At 37.8% G+C, this 25076-nt stretch overlaps 1 protein-coding gene across 1 annotated transcript in view; it reads right to left on the reverse strand.

Annotated features, from left to right (window-relative positions):
- CNTNAP2 (contactin associated protein 2) overlaps window positions 1-8016 on the reverse strand; it is a 1523154-nt gene extending 1515138 nt beyond the window's left edge. Inside the window, exon 1 of the mRNA XM_057550506.1 lies at window positions 7983-8016. The gene's annotated coding sequence lies outside the window, so the exon portion shown is untranslated. The remainder of the gene's footprint in view (window positions 1-7982) is intronic.
- Between the last annotated feature and the right edge of the window lie 17060 nt (window positions 8017-25076).

The following is a 25076-nucleotide window of genomic DNA, read 5'->3' on the forward strand; positions in this document are numbered from 1 at the left end:
ATAAGTTTTATATGAGGATAATAAAACAAGAGACCACAGAAACACTTTTCTTTCCTTTATAAACAATTAATTGTGAAACCAGAAAAAGGCCTCTTGTTTTTGAGGAAAGAACTCAATATATTCAGTTCAATAGATGTTTCTCTCCATATGTCAACATTTGGGTCACCATAGGTCTTTATGGAATGGAAACCAGAGATCCTGGAGGCTGTTCCCTAGGGTTTATGCTATAAAGATAGTTTGGGACATTTATCAGTTTGTTATTTCCTGTCCCTGTTTTTTATTATAAACAATAGTTTCCTCTTGGAGAAGAACAAAACCAAAAAGCCACCTTGCTTTAGAAACAAAACATTAGGAGAGAGAGAGAGCCAGGGAGAGAGAGAGGGAGAGATTTCGGACATTTGGATGTCTTTGAGAATTGAATTCAAGGACAAATAAGTCATGCCTTTTCAATTAGAAATACGTAATATGTAAAGATAGCAAAAATATTAAGCAAGTCATTGGGGGATAATGAAAAATAAGAATAAAGTCTCATCAAAGACCATCACTCAAGCAGAGGTAACTGCTAAAGTGGTTTTGCTTTGTTCTGTTTTAAAATCTGGAAATCTGCCTGTGAACTGAAATGTGGATTTCTAACATAGTTCCAATTAATTCATTTTGAAGCCTGAAAAAAAAAAAGGAAAGGCAAAAAAATAGAATTTTATCACTTTGGATGCCACATTTCTCCCCGATTCTTTTCTATTTCTCTCTGATTCTTTTCTATTTCTCTCAGTTTATTCCATTTAAAGTTGTTTTAGGGCATAGATTAGAACTCGCTAAAACTGTATTTTCTCTCAGATCAGCAGCCATAGCGTTGTTTGTAAAATGTCCAGCTTAGCTTTCCTCTTTTATGTTAAAAGCCAATGGCGACATTGGACATCTTTACACACTCAGCAAATGTGACTGTTGGACTAAAGAATCAAACAAAAAAAAGATGCTGAAACCCAGAAAGGAACAGAACAGAGAGGGCCAAGGAAATGACATGACATTCCACATCCTATGCAGGCAACCTTCGCTTCTTATGAAGAGTGAGAAGAGGCAGAACCTTTGGAATTAGAGAGCAATGGAAAACATAAATACTATTTTTGCTTTAACATTGGATAGGGGAGAAACTAGATTTAATTAAAAAATAGAGGGATATATTTTTGTGAGAGACATCTTCCTTTACTTTAGGAGCTAATAAATGTGAATCACCTTGTGAATATGACAATTCTAGAAGAAAAGCAGATGCCACTTTCAATGAATGAACAAACATCATTGTAAAAGAAAAACAGGCCATGTTCAAGTAGTAAATATGAGGACAGAAGTCGCACACTTAACTTTGGCGGATTTGGAACACAGAAAGGAGCCCTCTCCAATAAATAACTGTCAAAGGAACCAAATAATGAGACAAACGTGAACATCTTGGGGGAAGAGGCTATTACTTTTTCTGTATTTATGATTTCTTGGTGGAGGGAAGGGGAGCGCCTGTTAGCAGGTAATTAACTATCAAACAATAAAACAAATACTAAGAAAATGGAGACAGGTATGTCCTCAGTAGAACTGCAAGGATTATTTAGTTGAATGATAACAGATAGTGTCAGCCAGGGATCCAGAATTTTGACTGCTCCTAGGTTGTAAAAGTAAAGCTTGCTGTTTTCAATCATTTCATTGCTCTTTAAGTGAGCATAAAATCCGGCATCCTTCATTCTAATTACACAGAAAATGGTTTAAGGAATAGATGTTGTCTTCAGCGGCTGAACGCCATTTCCCCCCCCCCACCCCTTATCAGACTTACGGCAGCCCTGGCACTCACACACACAGCTACCCACGAAGAGACACAAGTCTTCCGGTCAGAGACCACAGACCAACCACAGAACCTTTTATTCCAGTCCTCACGTTTAAGAACCTGATCTTTGAAAGAAAAGATTAGCCTCAGGTTATTGAGAGAAAAGGGGAAATTCAATTTATTTCATTGGTGAGTAGACAACTCATCTTGTGCAACTGGAGGAAAACAACTGAGATTTTTATAAGGTGACAGTGTAAATATTTAGTCCAGTCAATAATGTGTGCATTGTTTACAGCTTTGCAGATGGTAAACAAAATGGACGAGCATATGGAATATTAAAAGAACACCTGAAGTTGGAGGCACATACAGCAAATTAAAACTGTACTCGGTAACATTTGGGAGCTTACTGAGCTGCTGCCTAAAATGTGTTTCCTTTTTTCCTTTTTTAAGATTTTTTTGATGTGGATCATTGTTAAAGTCTTTATTGAATTTGTTACAATGCTGCTTCTGTTTAATGTTTTGGTTTCTTGGCCACGAGGCATGGGGAATCTTAGCTCCTCGACCAGGGATCGAACCCGCACCCCCTGCATTGGAAGGCGAGGTCTTCACCACTGGACCACCAGGGAAGTCGCTAAAATGTGTTTTCTATCATTTATTTGTTAAACATGTCTAATAAGCATCAGAGAATAGTTTCAAATAAGTTGTTTAACGATCTAAAGTCATTTCAACCCTATTTTCACAATGTCTTGGGTCATCCATATGACTTGTTTACTCAAAGAGCTAACATCACTAAGCCTCTGTTTAAGCATCTGTACAGTGGAGATCAAAGGTTACTGATTCACCAGGATCACCAGAGTACTATATAAAATACTAAAGAGCTGTGACTCTGGCACAAACACTGTCATTTCCTGTCCTTGTCATCATTACTCAATGAGTAAAATCAAGGTGAGCTAAAGGAAAGTGTCAAATTTAAAAGGTTTACGTCTAAAATTTTGTGACACAAACCAATTCACCGCCCTCTGAATTTTTTGATGGCTCTCTCCTTGGCAATTTAAAGTGGACTATTTCTAACTTATGCTAACCAGACATAAGAATCTTCCCCCTCTATGGCTGCACCCAAGGAAATCCACCCAAAGTGAATGTCTATTAATACAATCAAGAGAAGCATTTCACAACCAGTCAAGAAAACATACTGGAGTTATTCTGTATCTTGCCACAGACTTCTCCCGTAATGAGAGTCTGTCTTCTTGAATGTCTTTCTAGATGTGATTGGGGCCCCCGTTTATTTCAATTTCCCTGATTATTGAAGGCATTGTATTATAAAATACTATAACTGCATAATAGAGGTGTGACCTTATCTGGCAATTATCTAGTCCAAGCTGCATCCTTCCTCACTAACGAACACTTCTTCCTACCTAAAGACTGCCAAGCATGCTCACATATTGATCACCTTCAATCCTAATAACCACTGAAATAGGCAGACAGGTATTATAGTTACCCGCTCCACAGCAGAGATGAGAAAACTGGGACCTGGCTACATTAGGTGACTTGTCCAAAATCACCCAGGGAGTCCACAGAATGATAGACTCCTAAAATGTTAACCCAATTATCTGGTCAAGGTGTGTCAGACATAAGTACATGCAAGGGGCAAACCCTTAACATAAAGGCATGTACCAAGCCTGTACAGGCATCAGAAGAGAATGTGATTGTATTGTAACAAAGCACAACTGTCTAGTAGCACTGCCTTTTAAGAAACACTTCGGGAGAAATTTAAAGTTGTTGAACAAACAAAAACCTCTCAGGGCTAGATATTGTTGAAGGATCTGGAGTTTTGATCTCTGATTTCTTGAACCCTGGTACTCTCTTTTTAGCCCAAAGAGAGGAAACAGTAGGTTCAAGTTCACCCCACCAGCATTAGATACCCCCGAGGCGGGGCTGACAATGGGCCTTCTGCAGCCCAGCCCGGAACCCAAACCACCCTTTTCTCTGCAGACTTAGCTTTTTGCCAGTGGGCCACACACAGCTCAAGGCAGGAAATTCAGATAAAGTTTCAAGCCATTGTTTAGCTGTAAGTAGCATACTTTAGGTACTTTGGCCCCTGTGCCAAAAACCTGTGTACTTTCCATGTGGTTCTACCTCAATGTTGTGGGTAGGTGAATGATGGAGAGAGCATGTTCATGACCTATTACAGCTGCTCTGTCTCTCTCCGGCTGGCATACGGAAGTCATCACCCCCAAGGCCCAGCACTGAGACTGAGATGCTTTTAGGAGCAGTTTAACGTTTTCTGAATCCTTGTATCAAGTCTTGGAGCCAATGATGGGGATGGAGAGATGAACATGACAGAGCTCCACATGCCAAGAGCTTACAGCGCTGCTAAAGCAGGAGCTCCCACGTTTTCCCACCAAGTCCTTTAGATAGGCAATTAATTGATATTCATTAGGCTAAAATATTGAAATACAAAGGGATCTATATTATAACTTGGCTTGTACCAATAGTCTTTTCCTAAATAATAATTGCTACGATCCTGGAGAAAACTATATTAGTGATTCATCAAACGCAGCATGTTTGTGCCTATCAATTTGAGTAGGGTGATGTTCTTTTTTTCTCCCAGAGGTAAATGAAAATGAATTCAATATACAGTCTATGGAGAGTTGTTTGCTGCTGAAACTGTACATAAATCACAACTAGAGCCACTGCAATGTGAGAGGTCCAGCTAGATAAGCCCCTGAGAAGATGAGTGAGGTAGTAGACAAATAGTACTGGATAATATATGAGGTCTAAAGTGACAGGCCCCTCTTACTGTACATATACTTCAAAGACCCAGGAACTCGCTCTATTTCACAGTACCTGCAACTTTATGGAACCTGCAAGTATAATAAACTTGTACTTGCTTTATCTCATTTCCTTCTCATAGATACCATTTTAGCAGGTAGGAGAGTATTATTACTTCTTATTTACAGAAGAAAAAAACTGGCAAGCAAAGAGATTAAGTGACTGGCCTCTGGTAACACATATAATAGGGCTAAAACCTAGAGTCCAGAACTTCAAACTTGTGAAGACTACCTACCACAGTGACTCTCTCTGTGTCACATATTTTGAAGGAATAGTGAAGAAATTCAGTAATGTGTCATCAGGCATTTGTATAAGTATGCATTTATTTTTCTCAATTATATATCCCCCCAGAGCGAATTTTCTATTTACTTTCCATGCCCGGACAATTACCAAGTGGTCATTTTAACATGACTTTACAACTTTGTCTGATTCTGTATTCTTATGGTCATGGCTATTTCTGTTTTCTATAGGCACGTACTTCAAGAAAAATAAATAATAAGTAATGCAAAACTTATAAGTAGGTCTGTTAATCCTAAACTTACCAACAAATCTCACCTGAGCTTTAAATATGAAATAATTTTAGAGTCAGCCTCAAAATAATCCCCAGTCTAAAATAGCTCTGATATAGTGTCTTAATTCCAATATTAGAAACTAGTTATTTTTAGTACTGTATGGTATTACCAGGGTCCTACTTACAAGCAAATAGCCTATCGTGTTCCAGGCACATGATAACAGAGGGAACTGAAAGGATGAACAAACACATTCGAGCAATAGTGATTCTCACAGTCTAGGAGAACAGCCAGACGTGCAGTGCAGTCAAAGGCAGTGTAACAGGTTGTATAATGAAGCACTCACAAGACACTGTGATTGAAGGGACAAGGAGTGAATGACAGCCAGTCAAGGAAGGCTTTCGAGTGGAGGCTGAGACAGATCTTAATGCATGAGTCAGATGGAGAAGTGCATTCCAGAGGAGAGAAGAGCAATCATAAAAGAGAGTACTAATAATAAGAGCCAGATTTGTTCATTATCTACTCTGTCCCATTCATTCAACAAATTGTATTTCAGTATCTTCCAATCTCCAGGTAACAAGCTAACTCTTTATATACATACACTTTCTCATTTTTTTCTTACAGCAACCCTTGGGGCTGGCTATTAGCTCCGCGGATAGGAGGTGGAGTCTTGAGAGCTAAAGTCACCTGTCCAGTGTCACAGAGCGAATGGCCGACAGAGCCAGGATTCAGCTCACATCTACTGAGTCTAGAGCCTGGGTTCTAACCAAGCTCTCCTAAGCTCTATGCTGTGATGGACACAAAGGATGAGCAGGAAATCCAGGCTGGAGTCACACTGGAAAGGAGTTTGTTATAATTCGAAAACAACATAAACTTAGCTCTTTCAGCATTTTATGCAGTAAGAATCAACGTAAGTGACAACACTGTGAACAGCAGATTGCAGGGGAGATGCTGAGGTAAGAACTGGGATCTGGGGAAAAAAATTCTCCACCTTCTCTAGACCCAGCACAGCTTATAGACTGTGCTGTCAGGGTAGTCGTTATGGGCAGGAGTGACAAACACGAGGACAAGCTGAGTCATTTCCCATTAAGAAGCAAGCTACAAAGCAAATGGCCTGCCAGAGAAGCAAAAGTATTCATTGGGCATTTAGCGCAACTGATGGAACATTAATTAATAACTGCAGCTGTCAGGAAGCAGTGATTGTTTGCTTTCCTTATAGATTTCTTCCCTTCACTTTCATTTGCTTTAATGTTCAAAGCTTTGTTTGATGTGAATTTCATGCTTCCTTTTCTCATTCGGTTAATTCTTTGAGTATTTTATACTGTATCCTTTTGTGTATGTCTGTATGATTTTTTTCCCTCTTGCATTCCTGATGTTGTATTTAGGGTCCTGAAAGTCTGAGATTTCTTACAACTTTTAGTTTTGAAAACCAAATGAAGTACTTCAAAGAGGCGAGTGAACCTCAAGGTGAAGGTTAGGAAGTGCATTTCATCTCTGGCAATAACTTTGAAGGCAGGGACCACAGGTCAGCTTGAAGAAATCAACATCACGGGGATGTGTACACATTAAAAGAAAAAAGTGAACCAACAGAAAAAATAAAGGCAACCCAAAAAATCCCAAGAAGATTATCTAAAATATATTATTATGAAGCCATAGTGAAGACTTTTGAATTCAGTGACAGAAAGGGGTAAAAAGTGAAAGGTAAATTCTAAAAATTAAGTAAGGTGTAAATTGGGGGAAAAAACCTTGTTTATAATCAATTTTGACCAAGATGTACTGTGACTGTTAGGTTACCTATTTTATCTTAAATTGAAAAAGCTGATCAGAATTCTAGCGGTAGGAGGAATTTTTTTTTTTTTTAAAGGAAAGAAACTGACACACAGGAAGGCAGAATGATCAAGTATTAATACTTTTTTAAGGGTAACACTTTTATACAAATTGGTCTGCTTCTCCAACTATTTTCACAGCTTTGGGGGAGGGGGGAATCTTAATCAAACACCCAATTCAAATACCCCCAAATGATTATCTTTTATCTTCCTCCTCTATATTTTGGGATCACGCATTTTTATATGCTTTCCATTTTCTGCATATATATATATATATATATACTTATAAAAAATATACAGAATCTTTCCAATCTGGATTGATAATAGATAATTATATATATATTATATATATGTAATACATATATAACATCTTTTTAAGAGGAGCAGTGATTACATCGTGCCCACCTCTGTGTCCTTCCTATACTGAGACATGATGTGAGAGAGGAGGAGGAGGTCACCAGCATAAGTGAAGGATTAATTGGGCAGTCAACACCCAGGGAACCAGGTGGACACCTGAACTTTTGCTCAGTCTGCAGTGCTTTGTTTTTGGCCAATGGGACAGCTTTTCACTTGACTAATGATTCCCAACAAGACAAGCTAGATATGGATCTATACTGAGTGAGGAGTCCTAGCCCTTTATCCGGAACTGTCCTATAATCTTGTGACATAGTTCTGAGAGGTTTCCAATGGTCACTGATTCCAAGTTAGCGACTACCCTGATGACGCTAAGTGGTGTCTGCAATGACCACTGTCTCCAGAGACAAAACCTTTAAAGTGTAAATTACACGTAAAAGGCCAAATAAAATAAGGGAGTAGAAAAGAGAAATAAAACTGCCTTCGTGAAGATGAGGGGAAGGGACGTCCCCAGACAATGGCTCAGGTGCCCCTAGAAAAGATAGAAACTTTTTTTATGTACTCCCCATCCCTTCTCTGCTATAGCAAAAAACGAAATAAAACTAATTAAAACAACAAAAAAACTACAAAGAATGGACGGCAGTCGATTTTACTTACTGAGTAAGGTCTCTGTGTGTATAGGGAAGACACAGTTCTGATGGCTAATTTCAAACCTTATTTAAAATCCACGTCAACAGAAGGGAGATATTGAGAGAGCCAGGCCCCTTGTTCTGTACTTTGCCATGGATACGTTTGCCCCACTTGTGGGATCAATGCAACAACTTCCAAGCAGCGACTGTTAAGTTCCTTTGAGACTCAATTCTGATGATCCCTCCACCACATTTCTTTTTGTCTGTCAAGGGTGGTTGTTAGCTTTTGTATTTGTGTTCCAGTCTTGATCTGAATCCATAATTCTCCCCCTCCTCTCCCTTGCTTTCATGCATCTCTTATTCCTCCAACGCTGTGTTCCAGCGTGAACCAGCCTTCGTGCCTTGGTCTCTGGCCAGTTCCTTCGTGCCTTGGTCTCTGGCCAGTTCCTTCCTGCCTTCGCTATGGCCCTTGTTCAAACTGCCCCTTTCAGATCCTCGTGGCTGGATCTTGGTCTTGTCAGGCTAACTCCTCTAAGCTCTCAATGGCTTGTGTAAACAGGAGACTCTGCTATAAAATACTGACCTTTTTCTCGCTCTAAACCTCTGCATAAAGAGCCAGGCTGTGCTTTCCCAAACTGCCAGATGTCAGTTCCTGGACCCTGGACAGAGCTTGGGCAGTCAAAGCCTGCTTTTCCATCTGGCTTCCTTCCTGCCCAGAGCTCCTCTCAAGAAACACGGCACACCCAGAGTTCTCAGTTCTCCAATTCTGGCTCTCCTCGACTTGCCGGATTCTACCACCATCCAATTTCTCTTCGGAATCAGTGGAGGTGAGACCAAGAGTGGAGATCAGAGTATTATCATGAATCAAACTTAGATTTATGCAGTACTTCTGAATTATCCTTTCTGCTTATGCCTCTGTGCTATTTAGCTAAGTGATTCTCTGGACCATTCCATCCACAATTTTATTTTCCCACTCAGCAAGGGAATGGTTGTGCACTGACATGACTCAGAGCCTGAACTGGCCCGTTCTCATGAGTGACGTCCTCCAAGCCTTCTGGACTGGGGTTCTGAGTCCAGACACAAACGTCAACCACTCCTGTGATTGATCTCCCTCTAGTGTAGGTTTCTTACTTATTAACACCAGCAGTTGGCATGGAGCTATAGACCTGCATTGGTTTTCATGATTAGGGCCCATGGTGGTGAGGAGGCTGAAATGAGAATTCATACACCTGCTCTGGTTCTGCCACCTGCTAGTTAAGGATCTGGGGCAAGTCCTCTGAACACTGAATCACAGTTTCCTCGTGTCTTAACAAAAAGGGAATTAAACTAGGCTACCTCTAGAACGCTTTAATTCCATAATATGAAAAAGAAGTATTTGATCCACATAACATAGCCCTCTATTTGTCTTCACAGATGAAATCACAAGTTTGTTACCCAGATAAATGGTGTTTACAGCTGTGATTTATTTCATATGCTCATACATAGAAAATAATCCCCTCAAAATCTCTTAAAAGATCGTATTTAATTCCCGTGGTGACTTGGAACCTTTATACTTCTGAAATTTAATTCATATCTAAAACATTCATAAATCAACCAAGGCACCTGAATTTAAGAATCAACCTTTTCTTTTTTTTTTCCTTAAACAGAGACTGGAGAGCACAAAACTGCCATTTTAAGGTACAGTCACAGTGTACAATAGCATGCTAATGTTTCAAACTAAAAAGCTCATTTGTATGTACTAATTAGTGTAATTATTTTAAAATTATTTAAAAGCATTTAATCTTCAGCAAAAGAGTTTCTCAAAAGGGAACAAAAAAAAATGATGCCAAAAAATATTGCCAACAAGTGGTACCTTCTTATTTCTGTTGACATGTATATATACTGAATAATTTGTTCAATACGTAGTCATTGAAGACCCGCTCCAGGTGAGGTGCTGCACGTTACAGTGAAGGGAGCTGTAGCAGCAAGTAGAAGTGAGTTCTTTATAGCTTAGTGGGGAAGTTCAGGGGTCTAAGTTATATAATACCAGGTAGACAGTAATGCATTCTTAGGTAAAGAGACAGGCTCTTTCTTGTTTCATGTTTATTTCTTTGGTATTTTTATAGAGTTTTGTTTTTCCTAGTTCTTTTACTAAACTGCCACTTCTCAGGCCTCAGGTGTAAATACAGTAACTTTATCTTTGGCTTATAAGCCCATCATTCATGTAACAGATACAAACAGGTACCATAGATCATAGCTGCTGATGCATATATAATCAAAAATGTCGCTTTGTGTGACCTGCTCCCTGCATGAAATGGCAAGAAAAGTGCTATGCCTACCCTTCAGACTTCTCTATCAATTATCAAGAATCAAGTAGTACCTTATGGCTGGGCCTGAAGAATTAACCCTTGAAAGATTGAGGGAACATTCTTATTTTGATTATCAAACAAACGTATGCACAAAAAATTTTCTTTTACTTAGGGTTTCCATCAGTTGAACAGAGAACCTAATGACAGACCTGAAAAGAAATGAGAAAGAGGAACGAGATAAAGTGAAACCTGACCATCTCAAAGTTTATTCTGAACTAAAAACTCAAGAAGCAGGGGCCCTGTTGAAACGTGGTGATGATATCACGGAGACACAATGGTTAACCAGGCCGTCATGACTGAGGAGCGCCAGACTCACACCTGGAGAACAAGGAGTGAGGAGGTGATGGGGCAGGCATATGACGTGGCCAAGAACAGAAGCGGAAGTTTTATTAATATCCTCTTAACTTATGAGCCTCCCCCTAAAGAATCCAGGTACCCCCACTAGCTCTTGATCTTGGCTTCTAGAAATGACTCTGATAGGGCAAGCACCAATGGCTACTAAGAAAGACATGAAAAATGTCACCACTACGCCAATAGATTATACAGGATAATTCCTGAAATTTCTGAATTCACATAGAGTCAGGCTTGCCAACTTTTACAAGGGTGACTTTCATTTCAAGGATGCATTTTGCTAGGCTATCCCGCAGTCCACCATTGGATTTTGCAGTTTGTACTTCAAGGCAATGGAACTTAATGCATTTTAATCTCGAGCATCCAGAATTTGGACATTCAATGGCTTCTCGATTTACTTAGAATAAATTCTTAATTTATTAGCGTGACATGCATGAATCTGTAAGATTATGGCCCTGATTCTCTCCCCAGCCTCAGCTTGCGCCACTGTTCTCCTTACTTATTCTGCTCTGGCCATCTGAACTTTTATGATTCCTCTATTGCGTCAGACTCTTTCTGGGCTCTCGGCCTTCCCTCCTCCTGAAATTGATTTTCCTATAACAAACCATCTAGATAAATCCCACTCATTCTTCAGATTTCAAAACTTGCCCAGATGGCCTTTCCCTGGCCACCCAGGCTGAGAAGATCCTCCATGGACCTCATTCTTTTCCTTCATCTCACTTACTTATTACAATTAGTCATTTGTATTTACTTAATTGCTTAATGCCTGCCTTAATCACTATGCTACATACCTGAGGGCAGGTGTCATTTCTGTTCCGGTCACCAGTGTATCACCAGCACCCATAGAGTACATGAAACACAGCAGGTACAACACAAAGGTGACTTCACATCCATTCCTCTACCACAGTGACTCTCAGCGCAGGGAGATCTGGCTCCTTGGGGAAGATTTGGAGATATTTAGAAATATTCTTGGTTGTTGTCACCAGTAGGGTTGTAACTGGCATCCAGAGGCTAGGGATGTTGCTAGTCATTCTACAATGCACAAGACAACCACCGCAACAAAGAACTATCTGCCCCAAATGCCAAGTGTTTCTCTGTCCTATCTAAATGGATTATGTTAGTTAATATACTGAGACTGAGGTCAACACCTCACCCTAAACGCTTTTTAGCCCAAATCTGTTATTGAAGCATTACCACAAGGGTAATGTTTGAGCATCTTAAAATCATGAGATGACCAAGGGAACAAGGGTCCTTCCCAATCAAATAATCAAATCCTTGCTGTTGAGAGGCCCCTCCTCTCAGCTCAGTGGACAGCAGCTGGCCATTTTTATGAGAAAATTTCAGCATTTTATATCCCAGAAGTTTTAGGGATCTGATCACCTAGGTAGAACGGCGTGCCCTTTTATTTTTTTAAATGAATTAATTGATTTATTTTTAGCTTCATTGGGTCTCCGTTGCTGCGTGCAGGCTTTCTCTAGTTGCGGCCAGTGGGGGCTACTCTTCGTTGCATTGCGCAGGCTTCTCATTGCAGTGGCTTCTCTTGTTGCGGAGCATGGGCTGTAGGTGCGCGGGCTTCAGTAGTTGTGGCACGCAGGGTCAGTAGTTGTGGTGCACAGGCTTAGTTGCTCCACGGCATGTGGGAGCTTCCTGGACAAGGGCTTGAACCTGTGTCCCCTGCAATGGCAGGCAGATTCTTAACCACTGCGCCACCAGGGAAGTCCCAAGAAGTGCCCTTTTAAAGAAAGGTTGCCAGGAAAGGAGCTTTTGGTGACATTTCTCCCCCACTCTTAGAGTCCATATTTATGCTTGGGTTTCGCTTACCTTGAGTCAACAGACAATACCTAGATAGGGTTTGAGGGTGTTTCTAGCCTAATATCCTAATAAAGAACCAGACTGAATTTCTATTTCCACCTTGTCAGTTACTCAAAGTTCCCTGACTGCCCTTGACTGTTTTCCACACACCTGACATATGTAGGATGCGGGGAATATTTGACACCAACTAACCGTACATTAGTTTCGTGTTCTCTAGCTCAGGGGTCCCCAACCCCCGGGCCACGGACAGGTACTGGTCCGTGTCCTATTAGGAACCGCGCTACACAGCAGGAGGGGAGCGGCGAGCGAGTGAAGCTTCATCTACCGCTCCCCATCGCTCACATTACTGCCTGAATCATCTTCCCCACCCCGTCCGTGGAAAAACTGCATTCCATGAAACTGGTCCCTAGTGCCAAATAGGTTGGGGACTGCTGCTCTAGCTTATTTGGCAAACACAGGACCCAGTTTACGTTTAAGTATACCCTATTTGTAAGAGTCTGATAATAACATGGACTTAGGATCTCTCTATTAATTACAATCTGACCTTGAACAGGTCACTCAGTCTATCACTATATCAGCTTCTTCATCTGTCAAATGATGAGTTCTAAGATTCCCTCTAAATTCATAATTCTATATAATAAATTAGTATCTGCATTTATCAGATTTCCATCCCAAATCATGTTATCTAAAACATTTTTTATTCCCCTGCCCCATATATCATTACTAGAATATAATATAACGTAATTTCTGGGAATGGGCAGTGAGGCTAAGCTTACAATGGCATGTGGCACCCTGGAGACTGCTGGCATAATTAAGTAATTTTTTACAGTGAGTGGAAATGACATACTTTAAAATTGACCACGTGTGTCAAGGCAAAAATATTCTGTCTCCATGCTTGCAGGGTATAAAATGTATTTACTATTTGACATTGTTTCTTTCTCTTTAGAGCTCCAACATTTTGTATCAATTAATTTCTTCAAAGGCAATTTTGAAATATGATTCACCTAACAATCAAAATGGATGGACATATGACCTATAGAAGTCTCTTACTTAAAATATTTGAAGATGAAATGAAGAAAGCACTGATGGAGAGAGTTGATCAGAGAAGAAAATAAAAATGAGAGACTTGGAGCAAAGAAAGGAGAGAGAAATTGAAAGACAAATAAAACAAGACCAGAAGTAAAGTAAATACAAGAAAAAAAACTGATAAAGATGAGTTTGCAGCCTATTTAAGACCACAGATGTTTGTTTTGTTGGACCTTAAGGATGACAGAGTTACTAGTTCTAAAAATAGTTTACTTGGTTTGATTTCTGCCTTCTTTGTAGACATAACCAAATAAAGCAGTCATGCCATGAGGCTACTATGCTTAACCAGCCCTCCTGGAATTCCTTCCAGAGAAATGTCTGTTGCCTCTGTTTCACTTTGTTGAAGTCATGTGGCTTATTTCAGTTTAGGATGTTGATTTGTCAGTAGAACTGAAAATAATAGTGTTATTGAAGTTCCTATTAATTGACTAAATGTTAGCGCACAATAGGTCCAGGATATCTTACGAGCAGAGATACATCTGCTAACTCTGCTTCCTCTCCTGTAACAATAATGAATTCAGAATTTATTGGAAGGATAACTTGCTTTGTGAGAAAAAAAAAATCTTTGTTTTTAAAGATTCCCTTGAAGATTTGTTTCACATAAAAACAGACACTATCAGTATGATGTAAGAGCAAGAGCAAAGCTTTCCTGGGGTATGTTAGCAACGTGGTCAATGCATATATTACTTGCAGGGAAGTAAATTTGTCTTAATTTTGAAGTTTTCAGTATTGTCTACATATGATGCTTAGTATGTTCAAGGACGTTAAAAACAGGCATCTGAAAATTAAAATGGAAGACATGCAAAACCATTATTTTTTAAAATACAAATTCTGACACTATTAATAATCATTCAGAAATGGGAGACTCTGGGTAAATGGGTTACCAGATGACTAAAGTTCAAAAACATATGGTGGTGCTGTCCATTGAAGTACCTTAGGCATGAGAAGAGTTTAATATAAATTTAAGATAATGAAAAATTAAATGAAATTTAAAAATCAGACCCTTGTCACACTAGTCAAATTTCTAGCTCTCAATTGCCACAAGTGGCTATTGGCAATTATACTGGATAAAGCAGATATAGAACGTTTCTACCCCTGCAGAGATTCTATTGGACAGCTCTGATTTAGAGTGTAGAAAAATCTTTCTCAATAGAACTCTTTCTAAATAAGTTTGCAATGTTCTGCCCTTCTAATAGAATAAGATTAATAGATATTTCCTGATTTATGTTCATCTATTTTGATACAATGCTTCAGAGGTAGTAAATTGCACAGATGTAGGAATAAGTCGATACCAACTTGAATGGTTTCTCTAGAACTTGCATTCAAGAAGAATTATTTAATATCAATTAGAGTCTGTGTTGTTGTTTCACAATGAAAAAGAAAAAGATTTGCCTTACTTGCTTTCAAAGAGAATACAACATAGCTACTTTTCTTCAAAATTAAATATGTAATAAAAAGCAAATCTTCCTCAAAATGATTAATTCACTCTTCAGCAAAGCTCATCCTTCTCCCTGTTTCTTGTTGTCACTTTGTTGAGACAAGAATTTCAACTCAAATATTACTTTTTTCATCACCTTCCAGGTGGGTCACACGTATATCTTGTATTTTTTCCACTCACGTTCACTGGATTGCCTGCTGATTGGATACGAGAGGCCATCTCTTTCATGCTTGTAAGACTTGGTGGAAAGAGTATTTTGGGGATGGGTTACTTTAAAACCTATGAACTTCTCAACTTCAGAATAAATCTGCCAATAGGATACCAGAGTATATATCATCCTATTAGTTCTACTTCAGAAACAATTCTATATATATGCAATATTTTAAAATCATACTTAATGATATCATTTGTATCCAAATGACTACAGGATTGAAATTAAAGGTATTAAACTCTAAATAGCACCCCTGTCTATAGGTTAAATCATTAAAATAATTTTAAAGATGGGAAGGAAGTTTCTTGACATCATACATCACAGTCTGCTTCTTCCACAATTTAAAGGATGATATTCCAAATATTTGACAACCAGTACAGCATGGGCACTGGCCCAGCATGACAAACATGAGAGTAGGGTGGTGGCAGTACTGTGACCGTTAAGTGCTACCTGCAGCTTCAAATAGGCCAGGCGCTTTGAGGAGACCTCCACGGATGGCTAAGCGGCAAGGAGCATCTGGGGGACTAGGGTTAGTGGCTTCACCAAACATTGAGAAAAATATTTAAGTAATGAATAGAGATCTCCCGAAGCATACCAGCTATCAGTGCTGTACAACTGTCTAGCTAAAGAATAACTCTGTTGCCATCAGATAAGCCCCTGGCCTTATTTATTTTTTCCTCTAAAGAACAAAATGGTGATAAAATGGCTTAGGAAAAAAAAGTCCTTGTTTAATCTACATTTTTTTTTCCCCCAGAGCCTTGACTCCATATTATTCAGGTAAATGATACTAAGTAGAACCTAAGCAATTTTTTGTGCATATCCTTTTTGGATTTTGCACTGCCCTCGGATTCCTTTGATAAGGCCAGTATAATTTTAGGTATGCTTCCTAATTTTCCTTAGAGGATATTGTGATCCTTATCATTGGCTGGCTTGCAAGCATATGTTCAGTGTGCAGTATTTGATGGATTGTATCTTAGTTTTGCATTGTGCTACAGGAATACCCCCCATGGACTGCAGACTCTGTGGGTGTTCATTTATGGTGGTCTACCTGCATGCAGAGCTAACTAACGAGATTTCGAGATAAACAAAGACTGATATTTTATAGTTTCTTTTCTATAGGAACACATAGCTATTGCAATCAAAGATGCCTTAAAAAGGTAAAAATATGTAAATACACCTTTGACCTCTTATTCTTTAAAACCTTCCTTTGAATGCCTGGCACAATATATTTTTACTGCCGAGAGAGGTGACTTTTTCATTGTCAGATGGAATTTTTATAAACATATAGGTACTATGTCTTTATGTACCATTGGGCTTCCTGAAAGCAGACTCTCAGAAAACTGAAGTGTTATCTAGTTGTTGCAAACGTACTTTAAAAAAAAAAAAAAAGAGATTAGTTTGGTCAGACATGTAAAGTGCTTGGAAATCATTAATCTAGTCCTCACAAGAAAAAAACTGAACAAACAAAAAATCAGTAATGCTTCTTAGCTTAATCAGAGAATTGAGGTCACCAGGCAAAGCAGAGAGAGGCAAATGTAGAGAATCACAACATACTGGGAATAGAAATCACTGCTGGAGCCAGCAACCAGTAGGAGAACATAAAGAGTAATTGACTAATTACTGGAGACAGAGTGTGGACTAGCTTCAGAGACAAAAATCCTTGGGGGCCCAGCCTTGGGAGGAGGCACCCACACTTTCATGAGATTTACCTCTGGGAGGACCACCAGGCTTTCAGAATAAAGGTGGGATAAAATCCTTGCGCTTCCAGCAGGGGAAAAGGAAAAGTAAAAATTTTGAAAAACAACCAGAACATTATGTACTCCTTAAAATAGGCCTAGCCTAGACTTACTTGGCCCTAACAGACTGGGGTTTGACTAGAGCCAAACCAGTCTTGGCGAAGAGAAATGCCCAAGTCCAGCCTCCTCTGGTCTTCCACATGGTGGAAGAGAAATTACCATTTTCAGCCACCTCTGGTCTTCCTGTATCACATAAGGGGGAAAACGTACTTGTGAAGGTCACATACCAGGTGCTCAAGCTCACTAAAAGACTGAGACCTAACACTGGACTACAGAATGTTTGCTCTCCACTTAGACCTAACTACACATCAACAGAACCACTGTATAATCATGGGAATACAACAGAAAGATCTGCCCATCTCAGATTAAACAACATGCTACGAATAACCAATGGGTCAAAGAAAAAAATCAAAAGGTAAATAAAAATAAACTTGAGACAAATGAAAATGAAAATATATCAAAACTTATGGGATACAGCAAAAGAAGTTCTAAGAAGAAAATCCATTGCAATAAATGACTACATTAAGTAAAAAGAAAGAGCTGAAAGGAACATCCTAACTTTATACTTCAAGGGACTAGAAAAAGAAAAATAATCTAAGCCTAAAGTAGCGGGAGGAAGGAAATAACAAGCATTAGAGTGAAATAAATGAGATAGAGCATAAAAAGACAATTTAAAAGATCAATGAAATTGAGAGCTGTTTTTTTGAAAAGATAAAATAGAGAAACCTTTAGCTGGACTTACGAAAAAACAACAACAGCAAAAAAAGACAAAATTATAATTATAAGTGAAAGAGGAGACCTTACAGCTGATATCAGACAAATGCAAAGGAACATAAAAGACTACTATGAACAATTACATGCCAACAAATTGAATAACCCAGAAAAAATGGACAAATTTCTAGAAACATACAACCTATCATGAAGAAAATGAAAATCTGAACAGACCAATTACTAATGAGGAGAATGAATCATTAATCAAAGACCTCGCAACGAAGAAAAGCCCAGGACCATATGGATTCACAGGTGAGTACTACCAAACACTGAAAAAAAGAATTAATACCAATCCTCTCAAAATCTCCAAAATCTCCCAAAAAACTGAAGAGAATGGAACATTTCAGACTCCTTTCATGAGACGAATATAACCCTAATACCAAAACCAGACCAAGATATTACAAGAAATGAAAATTACTGACCAATACCTCTCATGAACATAAATGCAAATATCCTCAACAAAATATTAGCAAATACAATCCAGCAGTGTATAAAAAGAATTATACACCATGGCTAGGGGGACTTTATTCCAGTTATGCAGGTTTGGTTCAATACTCAAAAATCAATTAATGTAATCTATCACATCAATGGGCGAAAAAATAAAAATCTTTTATTTATTTATTTATTTTTAATTGAAGTATAGTTGATTTACAATGTTGTGCCAGTCTCTGCTGTACAGTAAAGTGACTCAGTTATACACATATATACCTTCTTTTTTTAATATTCTTTTCCATTATGGTTTATCCCAGGAGACTGGATCTAGTTCCCTGTGCTATATGGTAGGATCTTGCTGTTTATCCATTCTAAATGTCATAGTTGGCATCATGTAATCATGTCAATAGATAAAGAAAAGACTGAAAAGCCAACGCACTTTTATGATAAAAATTCTTAGCAAACATGGCATAGATGGCACCTTCCTCAACTTCATAAAGAATGTCTACAAAAACCTACAGCTAATAGCATACTAAATGTCAAGAAACTAAATGCTTTCCCCTTAAGATAGATAGCAAGCCAAGGACGTTAACTGTCACCACTCCTATTCAACATTATAAATTGAATGGAACAACTAGCTAATGCAATAAGATAAGGAAATTAAAGTTATACATATTGGGAAGGAAAAATGGAAACTGTCTTTGTATGTAGATGACATGATTGTTCATGTAGAGAATTCCAAAGAATCAACAACAACAACAACAAACTCCTGGAACAAAAAATGATTACAGTAGGTTGAAGAATTCAAGGTTAATATACGAAAGTTAATTGCTTCCCTATATACCAGCAATGAACAATTAGAATTTGAAATTAAAAACACAAAACAATTTACATTAGCACATGAAAAATAAGGTACTCAGGTAGAAGCCTAGCAAGATACATACAAGATTTATATGAGAGAAATTACAAAATGTTGATGAAATAAATCAAAGATGAAGCAAATAAATTCAGAGATATTCCATTCTCATGGGTAGAAAGACTCAGTCCTGTTAGGGTCTTCTTTCTTCTCAGTTTGATCTACAGGTTAAACACAATCCCAACCAAAATCCCAGTAAATTATTGTGTGGATACTGTTACACTGATTCTAAAGTTTATATGGAAAAACAAAAGACCTAGAATGACCAACAGAATATTTCTGAAAAAGTTAGAGGACTCACAGTACCTGATTTCAGGACATTATAAAGTTACAGTAATCAAAACAGTGTGGTATTGGTGAACAAGCAAATAGACAAAGAGACCAATGAACAGAATAGACAGCCCAGAAATAGACTCGCAAATACAGTCAATTGTTCTCTGACAAAGGAGTAAAAACACATGAATGAGAAAAGGATAGTCTTTTCAAGAAATGGTGTTGGAATAAGTGGAGATCCATGCAAATCTAGATACTAAAAATGAAATTATTGTTTATACACTACTCCAACTACTTTCATAGAAAAAGTATTTTCTTTATTCCTTACAAACAGTAGCTCTCCTCCTCAGCTCTCTGGGGGATCTGAGTTTTAATTTCATCACTTGTTGTTTTTTTTTTACATTAACACTTACTTTTCTAATTTTCTAATTATTTTCTTAAAGTATCTAATATATCCCTAAACTCAAAATATTATTTTCAGCTTCATAAAACCAGGGTATAAATATTGAAACTTCATGTTTACCGATGTCTTTATTCCGGCATTCTTTAATATAGTAACACTACTTTGTAATTTAAAAATGTATTTCATTGCTCAGAATTTTGTTTGATATTAATAAAAACAGTACCATCAGCAACATCATCATTTGATGGATGAGAAAACAACAGGTGAGAGAGTAGAGGTGACTAGTCAAAGGTCATAATGGTAGAATGGGAACTAAATCTATGATTTCCAACACATTTTTCTTTTCTAAGGACCCTGGAGCCTAGGTTAGCTTAGTAATAATTTATACCTTAACCATTTCCAATAAAAAGAACTCACATGCAATAAGAAAATTAAAAGAGGAAAACTCAAAAATACATATAGAGAATATGAGGAAACAATTCTAATGGATTACAGAAATTGGACCGAATAAATTAGTTCTGTTTGCAGAATTTTTTTGGCAAACAATGCCCAAAAAAAGACAACTAAGCCTGGATGGGAGGGGAGTCTGGGGGAGAATGGACACATGTATATGTATGGCTGAGTCGCTTTGCTGTGCAGCTGAAACTATCACAACATTGTTAATCAACTATACTCCAATATAAAATAAAAAGTTAAAAAAAAAAAGACAACTAACTCAAAGCACTGGCATAAAAAATATATCAAATTGTAAAAGAAAACAGACTTAATTCCAAGTATAAATTTCTGAAGGCGCTTACTATATTTGGAAGCAATTTATTAGCATTAATTAAACACTATTAAGTCCCTAAAATGTCAAGCACAATGCTACCTTCTTTCATATTATGTAACTCTTTCAATGATATCATGAAGTAGGTCTCTGTTTTATAGCTAAAAAGTCTGAGGTTCACAGATGTTAAATGATTTGCTCAAGATCACATGAGTAAACAACAAGACCAGAATTAAAACTCACTTTCCTGATTTCAAGTCCAGAGCTCTTTTACTGTATAGTAGAGCTCAATGGAAGGAACATTGGTGAGTATGATGGACAGTGTGTTTCATAGCAGTTTTACACCATAGTGACTGGTTAAATGTAGGGTAAACAAAGGACTACATTTTGATGTTATGGTAGGAAGAGCATCAAGGTGATTAATATTCATATTAATAGTCATAACAGCCATCACTTCCTAGAGTAGCTGTCATATGACTTACACTGCGTTAGGTGATTTAGAGCTTCTATCTCATTTCCCCACCACGACTTTACAATAAAAGCATGATGATCCCATTTTACAAAGGAGAAAACTGATGCTTAGAGTTAACTAGGTGACTTGTCCAAGGTCAGACAGCTCAACGTTTGAACTGAGGTTTGTTCCTTGAGGGTCCACACTCTTCTGGATATATTTTAATTCTTTCTTAACCACAGTCAAAATGGTTGTTTTCATCCTTTCAATTTTCCCTCCTGACAATAGGTTAAAATTGCACATGCAATTAAACATTTCTTCAGTTTGCTAATTGTGTGCCCCATTGCATATTCTGGCTGAAAGCACCTACAATTAGCCAGTGCTGATTAGAAGCTTATGCAATTTCCTAAAGGATAACTCTTACTAAGCATAAAAGGAGGCCAGCTTTTAAGACGTTGGCCTTTACTGGTATATGTTTTGAAGATTTTTATGTAGGGAAAATGTCAATTCAAATACAACATGAAGGTGCATTTTCTAAATGCATCTTAAATGCTTGCAACTGTGACAGGCCTTGATGTAAATGTTTATCATATGAAAGCATAAACTCTGACAGAAAAGTATTTCTACAAGACAACAGGGAGTGTAGGAGACTAGATAAGACTACTGAGATGACAGTAACTAGAGATGAAAAACACGAATGTGCCCGTTGTCTGAAGGAACCTGAAAAACACATTCCTTCTTTTCTGGTTACGATGTCACCTCTGACCAGTTTTAAGGCATTTTAAAGTCGGTGATTCTGTGCATCCTGAGATGTCTCAGCAGATTAGTAATGGGCTTCAGGACCTTAAACTTCTAGGTCACTGGTTTGAATCCAACCCAAGTCATTACCATTTAAAGGTCATCCATTGTTAAAGTAGTCACTGAAAATTGATTTGCCCATTTAATACATCTCTGAATACTGTTGGATTTACACATTAAATCCTTGTACTCATGCCAAGGTGACCACTGCCTGATACACGGATTTGAGATGAGCCTGAGTGAAAAACGTGGAAGGGGTAACTTGAGGGCGTAGATAGTAGGGGTAGAATTCACTGAAGTGACTAACATTCTAACATTTGGGAAAAAATACTGGGTATGTACAGAGTGTCCTCTCCTATCTTCTGGTTGAAAAGAAAAAATACACGCTTTTCTCAGTGAACGAATCGCTTAGAGAAAAGAAACAAACACAAATTACTACTTTTATCTTTATCATTATTTCTCAGTATTTTCTTAAAGAAGCTGAATACCCAATGGAAATATTAAGAAAGTTGAGATACTTGCTTTGTTAAAGTGGTTATCAACTGCATGTAATTAAGAAGTTATGGGCTTCCCTGGTGGCGCAGTGGTTGAGAATCTGCCTGCCAATGCAGGGGACACGGGTTCGAGCCCTGGTCTGGGAAGATCCCACATGCCGCGGAGCAACTAGGCCCGTGAGCCACAACTACTGAGCCTGTGCGTCTGGAGCTTGTGCCCGGCAACAAGAGAGGCAGCGACAGTGAAAGGCCTGCACATCACGATGAAGAGTGGCCCCCGCTTGTCGCAACTAGAAAAATCCCTGGCACAGAAATGAAGACCCAATACTGCCATAAATAAATAAATAAATACATAAATAATTTAAAAAAAAAAAAAAAAAAAAAAGAAGTTATACATGTACATAGGGATATGCATCACATATCATGTAGGTATTAATTTGGAGTAAGATTCCAAGACAAATTAAAATTAGGAATGAGTGCATTGTGCATTTTCCCAAATCATAGCAGAATCACAAGATGGCGAATTTGTGAGGAATCATTCATTTAGGAATTGTTCCTGTGACAGTTTTCAAGATTATTTGAAAAATTTTTCTACAAGTTTTTAATCAGGAGGACAAATGCAATGTACTATTTGCTTCACAAACTAAATTTCATTTTCTCCTTTATACCCAAAATAAACTGGCTCAGAGATTAGAAAAAGAAAAAAGAAGGCCTTTAAAAAAGTCAGTCATGATGCATTTCCCTTTCCTTGATAATACATGGGAGCATAAGAAAACGTTAACTTGTTCCATAAAACTGCTTTTAACACAATTTTTGGCAAATGCTGCAATCACTTTCTCCCGGTTAAGAGCAGATTCTTTCTTCAAGAAGCATCAAGAAACTTGCAAATGAGGATATTAAAAAGCCTGGAAACTTTTTAGTGATACAAAATATTTATTTCAATCTCTGGTAATTTTAGTTTCCAGACTCTAGAGCAACCAAAACCTATTAATAACCATGTGCTGAAAAGACTTATACTGTATGATAACACTTATACGTGGCATCTAAAAAATACAACAAACTAGTGAATATAACAAAAAAGAAGCAGACTCACAGATATAGAGAACAAACCAGTGGTTACCAGTGGGACAGGAGAGGCAATATAGGGGAAGCAGGGATATGTTGTACAATATGGGGAATATAGCCAGTATTTTATAATAACTATAAAGGGAGTATAACCTTTAAAAATTATGAATCACTGTATTGTACACCTGTACCATATAATATAGTACATCAACTATACTTTAATTTAAAAATATGATGGTAAAAAAAAAAAAAGCAACGATAGTAAAAACAGCTCAATAAACAAGACAAAAGACTTATAAATGTTGTAACAAAATGGGCTTAGCCACAAGGCATTCTGAGAGCTCTAAGTGGCCAGAACAGCAGCACAGAGGTCCTTTCCCTGCAGGAACTGAGTAACAGACGTGAGGTGGCTAGACTTTGAAAGACGTGACATGATTGGTGACTGATCTTGATGAGCATCTGTTACTTCTGTATCTATGAACTAAAGAGCTAGCAGCAACGTTTGTACTTTATGCAATTACAGTTCAAATGCCGTGGACCGAAAATGTGAACCCAGGTGTTGGGAGACTGGTATTATTTAAAGAGACAGTGGTAAATGAAATTGCTCAGATAGGAATCCTGTTAAGAGAAGACTTCCTGTAATTATGTGAATCACACCGCATTTAGGAAACTCTTACGTGAGGTCATTTGCAAAAAATATCTCCTTAGAGAATAAGAAATTTTAAACATGTATTATTTCTATCAGCGAATCAAGTTTTGATTAAAATGTGGTTCCTCTTTCTATAGGGATCCTGTCATATGTGGAAACCTGATACTTTAATAACAATTTTTTTTTTTCAATTTGCCTATGGTTCCTGCCCTTGATGATCTCATGGTCAATTAGTGAGATTTACATTTAAACACATGTTTAGAATATAGTAGAAAAGGGATAATAAACACACAAAGAATTTCATGGCAATTTGCTGCTTTATAACTCATCTATCTCATTTGGCTTTCAGAAGGCAGGGTGGGCATTTGGAGGACCAATCATAAATGAGGGAACTAAGGATCTGCAAAAGGGAGTGATTTGCTCAAGGCCACCTGTTCATCAGAGGCCAAGTCAAAAAGTAAACAGTTCACTTTTGACTACAAGTGTGTTTCCAAGGTACTGTTGTGTCTCTTTCCTTCTGATTATAACAGGATTGTCAAGTAAAATTGTAGAGAAAATGTTTTTGAAAATGCCAACATTTACAATTATTTTGATTTTTTGGGAAGCATCCCGTAGGCTATATACAAAAGATAAAGGCAGACAGTTTTAATAGCTAAATATCTTAGTTTTGCAAGTTATAATTTGCCTACCCATTTTATACATGGGTGCTCTAATCAGCTAATAAGAGTCGTAGTTAACTGATGAAGAGCTTTGATTTCCTTTCTAGGATAATTAGGATAATCATTAATAGTCTCTTCTTCATTTTTATGTCATCCCATGGCAATATTTTCCAGTGGGTTTGTGATACATGATGACACAATAATTGTTATAAAATTCAAAGTAGAACTTGTAGAAGAACAATTCTTATGACTATTGCTGTGTCATGAAATAAGTTTACTCTGATTAATATCATTAAAATAAGTAGCACAGAAATTAACCGTGACTCGAGTGGTATTTTCAATTGGTGGCTCCCTTATAAATGAATCACTTCATTGCAGAGCTTGTGCCAAAGAAAGTCTGTTT

Source organism: Balaenoptera acutorostrata, chromosome 7 (genome assembly GCF_949987535.1).
Source record: "Balaenoptera acutorostrata chromosome 7, mBalAcu1.1, whole genome shotgun sequence".
Classification (NCBI taxonomy): domain Eukaryota; kingdom Metazoa; phylum Chordata; class Mammalia; order Artiodactyla; family Balaenopteridae; genus Balaenoptera; species Balaenoptera acutorostrata.